Source organism: Arvicanthis niloticus, chromosome 8 (genome assembly GCF_011762505.2).
Source record: "Arvicanthis niloticus isolate mArvNil1 chromosome 8, mArvNil1.pat.X, whole genome shotgun sequence".
Classification (NCBI taxonomy): domain Eukaryota; kingdom Metazoa; phylum Chordata; class Mammalia; order Rodentia; family Muridae; genus Arvicanthis; species Arvicanthis niloticus.
Genome location: NC_047665.1, coordinates 43,472,518 through 43,477,270, shown reverse-complemented (window position 1 = coordinate 43,477,270; position 4,753 = coordinate 43,472,518). Strand labels below are relative to the sequence as shown.

The window sequence follows — 4,753 nt, the reverse complement described above, 5'->3', positions numbered from 1 at the left end:
CACATCTTAGCTTTAAAGGTAGCACCGCCTTAGAGTAAAAGGATGGGCAAACATACTCCAGTCAAATGGGACAAGGAAGCAAATAGGTATCACTATCCTAAGGTCTGACAAAATGAACTTCAAATGGAAACTAATTAGAGGAGATAAATGGGGGGGGGGGCACTTCATTATAATCAAGAGAACAGTTAACCAAGAAGATACATATATTCTAAACATATATGCACCAAATTCTGGTGTACCCAAACTTATACAAAATGTACCAGTAGAATTAAAGATACTAATTGACATCAACCTATTAATAGTAGATAATTTCAATATCCTATTTTCTCCAATACACAGGTTATCTGAGCACACACAGAGGAACAGAATTAAATGACATCATACATCAGATGGACTTAGCAGCTACGTACTGAATATTCCTCACAAATATCAACGGATATGCTTTCTATCCAGCAACATATAGGGACTGCTTTAAAATATACTACATTGTGGGACACAAAACAAATTTTAACAAATTCAGAAACATTGAAATAAGTCCAAAAAAACCTTTATAAATACACAAACTCATGGAGATTACACAACTCATTACTGAATGATGCATGTGTCAAAGAGGAAACTGGACAGGAATTTTCTTCTTTAGAATTGAGTGAAAATGAAAAGACAATCCAGCAAGACCTCTGGGACAGATCGGAAGTCTGCACATTAAAAAAAAAAAAAAAAATCAGAAAGAGCCAGGGGAATCTAAAAGGCCCCAGGTGGGGAGGGGCAGCAGAGCATGGCGGCCACAGAGAATCCCCGTTGTGGTGACAAAAAATGGTCCTGACTGAGGTAGCAGGCATTTTAGAACCTGTAGGCTTGCAGGAAGAAGCAGAGCTGCCTGCCAAGATGGTGGAGGAATTGGTGAGGAACTCTCAGAAGAAAGACAAGCTGCTTTATAGCAGCTTCACGTAGTGAGCTTCTTACAGAATCTTTGGCTCAGAAGTGTAATACAGCCCAGAACCCAGATGCTTTGGTTTCTGAAGACATAAGTTGACAGAAGCAACTGAAGCTAAGGAACACTGGAAGGAACTGAAGGCCATGTACCTGGATCATGTGGATACCACAAGATGCCTTGACCCAGGCCTCACCCCAGGTTAAAGAGGCTCAAAGGAAATACACAGAGTTTCAGAAGGTTTTTGAACAACTAGAGGCTAAGAAGCAAGTACATGAGAAACTTCAATTAGCTCAGAAGCAGTGGTAGCTGTAACAGAAGCTTTTGCAGAGCTTGGCAGAGATTTCTGCAGAAGTAAAGGGATGCTTCAAGAGAGCTCTGGAGAAGCTTGAAAGATCACATTGGGAACTTGAAACCATGAAGCAGCAAGCAGGACCGGCACAGGGGAAGCTGCAGAGGAACCAGATCAACCTCCAGCTGCTGAGTACCCTGCAGAATAAGCTGGTCATCTCCAAGGTGGAGGCTGAGGACAAAGATGTCACAGGATGACTCACCCTTTCATCCAAGTCTCCCTAAAGGAACAAGGGAAAACACTGGTTGGTGTGGAATTACTCGCAGAGAATAAGGTGATGTATATGCCTGTACTTGAGGTGGTGAGTCAAGAGCTAAGAAGTATGGACTGAAGGAAATTTAGTTGAGATTGACAGCTGTTTGCGATCTTCAGGATGGATGTAGTGAAATGCAGCAAACCTGAACTTCGGCTGAAGAACCTGCAACAAGGATCAGTGGCCCAGAATGTTGACCCACTGCATGGACATGGACTGTCTGGGAAACCTTAGACTGTTGAGGCATTTATGGGAACAGGAATCAATTTTTCATTAAATGCCTCAATTAAAAAAAAAAACAGAAAGCACAAAAACTGGCTTAATTATAAAATTTAACAATTCAGAAAAGCAAGAACATAGCAAACAGATGAACAAATAAAAAACCCAAAATATATAAAGAACATTAAAAAGAAAACAGAATAAAAAAACAAAATGACCCATTTCAAAAAAAAATGGGCTATGGAGTTGAACAGAGAGTACTCAAAAGAAGAAGTAATGAGTACATTTGAGAGTGTACACACACATACACATTCACACTCACACACACACACACACACACACACACACACACACACACACACACACACCACAAACAAAATGACCCATTTCAAAAAAAAATGGGCTATGGAGTTGAACAGAGAGTACTCAAAAGAAGAAGTAATGAGTACATTTGAGAGTGTACACACACATACACACACATTCACACACACACACACACACACACACACACACACACACACACACCACACATCAATCCTATACAGCACCACAAGCACCACACACACACCCCACATATGCAACATGTAAATGATTGTACAGTTAAGTAATCACAGAAATGGCCACTCCATGGTCAGAGGAAGGATTTTCACACACACACACACACACACACACACACACACACACACACACACACAGAGAGAGAGAGAGAGAGAGAGAGAGAGAGAGAGAGCATCAGAGACATCAGGAAGCATCTAGAGTAGAGATAAAAGAAGCATACTGGACATGGCCAGGGTTATCTGCAAGAGAGGTGAAAATAACTAGACAACAGCAAGAAAGAGAACATCAGGAATAGCAGGGATGGGTTGAGGAAGGGGTAGGGAGACCGAGCCATTATAAAGATAACTGTAGGGTATCTGGGAGGAGGGAAGGTGTGAACTCTAATAGCCTGGGAACTAGCATAGTGGGGGATGAGGGAGGGAGGTGAGAGGGGCTTGGAAATGGATAACAAGTAGATGTGGTAGGGACCAAAGGAGCCTGGGGCCAGCATGGGCTTTGTCACATAACCAGAGAGTATCTAGCAGGTTGCTATTGGGAATCAGAAAGACATAGGTAGCCCTTTCTGGCAGGAAGAAACCCATCTCCCAGGTTCCTGAGAGGAGCTGGCTATATGTTTATAGTTCAGCCTGAGCTTAACCAAGGCTGTCATTTCTAGATATGTATACACTGTGTTTTTGGAGTTTGGGGAATAGTTTTCTTTTGACCTGACCTAACATGCACACATACCAAGTTCCCATAACACACCATACATAACACATCTCCACACCCTCTCTCCCCCGTACACCACACAGACATACACATACCACATAAACCACAAATATGCCACACTTCACACATATCACATATACACAACACCCCCCCACAAATGCATCACACTACAGACATACCCAAATACATGCCTAAACACACATATCACACATATACTACATACCACACATATACCTCACACATACCCACATTTCAATTACACACACACACACACACACACACACACACACACACACACACACACACACACACGGGTGGGCAGGTGGAGAATTACTTATATATTTTGGCCATTAACACCTTATTAAATACATGGGTTGCAAATATTTTCCCTCAAACTGTAGTTTCCCTTCCTTCCAGGTTCTTCCTTTGCTGTGCAGAAGCCTTATGTTTGAGGTAGTCTCACTTTATTTTTGCTTTTTATGGCCTGTGCTTTGTGGTCAAGATTAATCTTATGAGGTTGGTCAAGCTGTACTTTTTGAAAGGAGTCAAAGAATTTGTGTAATGCTTTGAGAAGTGTCACAGATGTTAAATTTTTTTAATGTATGTTTTTCCATGGCTGTTGAGGAAAAGTTTCATAATTCTTGGTCCTCAGTTTTCTCGGTCGTGAGATGAGGATGGTGGTGCTTGCCTCCGTTGTATTATCACCAAATCCTATTATTTGCCAAATCATACACTCAAATCAATAGGGTCAGTGGCAGAAATAGTGTTGGCCGAATCACAAACCTATGATATTCTTCACCCAAAGCATTTACAAGACCCACAGCCACCTCAAAAGAAGCACTCACCCATCCCTGTCAGAGAAGCACCCAGGAACAGGTGGGAACAGGCACTGGCGGTCCTTGGCAGCTGTGACTCCAGCCCTGCTTTCTAATGCTAGGTGCTGGAGGGCAATGAGGGTAAGCCTCATTAATTCAGCACCTCAGTAAGGAAGATCCATTTTCATAGCTTCTTCGTTGCACTTGCAGCATCACTAAATGGATCTGCACAGTGGGAAACTCCTCTACATTCAGTCTACTGTTCCAGATGGGGCACTCCTCTGTTAGCCTGCTGCTATGGTCCTGTGGTGAGGGAGACCATGGGGCAGCGGGATCATGGTAGAAAAGGATGCTGGTTGTTGCTGTTGGGAAACAGAAAGCGACCAGTCAGGAGACACATCCCTCAAGGCACATCCCACTGATCCACTTAGGCCCCACCTTCCACAGCCTTCATCACCTTCTGATAGCCTATCCAACTATGATTACATCTCTGGATTCAGCTAGTGACTAGATCAATGCTCTCACAACCCAGTCCCCAAATCTGAGAAATCCCCAAAGCCCTACCTTTGAACACTGTATTGGGGATCAACACTCCAACATAGGAGTTTTCAGAGGACAGTCCACATCCAAACCACAACTGTAAGACACACACCTTAGCATCTACCCTGGGTTATGATCAGGCGTTTCCCATCTTTCTATGCTCTTTACTTCTAAGAATGACCTTAAGGACCCTAAATAAATTGGAAAGTGGCAAAGCTTCCTTCATTTCTTGTAGTTGAGGAGTAGGCACAAACACTCTCCTTTTTAGTAGGAATATTATGAAACATGGAAAGAAACTCAACATTTAGGCTAAATCCAAATATAGTTACCAAAATAAGGAGTGTTTCTCTTTTCTGAAGTTAAAAAAAAAAATCCAC

At 42.4% G+C, this 4,753-nt stretch overlaps 1 pseudogene; it reads left to right on the top strand.

Moving 5' to 3' along the window:
- Positions 1 to 813: 813 nt before the first annotated feature.
- LOC117713394 (outer kinetochore KNL1 complex subunit ZWINT pseudogene) lies at positions 814 to 1,507 on the top strand (annotated as a pseudogene).
- Positions 1,508 to 4,753: the final 3,246 nt, after the last annotated feature.